Source organism: Propithecus coquereli, unplaced genomic scaffold, assembly GCF_000956105.1.
Source record: "Propithecus coquereli isolate 6110/MARCELLA unplaced genomic scaffold, Pcoq_1.0 Scaffold182, whole genome shotgun sequence".
Classification (NCBI taxonomy): Eukaryota; Metazoa; Chordata; class Mammalia; order Primates; family Indriidae; genus Propithecus; species Propithecus coquereli.
Window position 1 is genome coordinate 1,066,041 of NW_012142968.1, and position 563 is coordinate 1,066,603.

Here is a 563-nt window from a genome sequence, read left to right on the forward strand (position 1 = left end):
TGATTTCTTTAATTTAGCATACTTTTTTGAAGGTTCTTCTATGGTGTAGGATGAATCAGTACTTCTTTCCATTTATGGCTAAATAATATTCCATCGAATATTTATTTTGTGTTGAGTGAGTTTTTGTTTCTTTCAAGAAATTGGTCCATTTATTTAAGTTGTTGGATTTATGGGTATAAAGTTGTTTTAAATATTTCCTTATATTTTTCATATCTCTAGGATTTTTGGTGCTATTCTCTATTTCATTTTTTATATTGATAACTTGTGTCTTCTTTTTTCTTGATTGGTGCAGATTAGAGTTTACCAGTTTGATTTACCTTTTCAAAGAAACAACAGATTTGGTTTTACTGATTTTCTTTGTTTTTCTGTCTTTAATTTCATTAATTTCCAATCTGATTTTTATTATTTCATTTTTCTGCTTGCTTTGAGTTCAATTTGTTCTGTTTTTGTACTTGCTTTAGGTAAAATTTTGTGTTATTGATTTGGAACTTTTTCTTTTCTAATATAAGCATTTAATGCTATCAATTTCTCTTTACTGTTTTTGCTGCATTCCTCTAATTTCT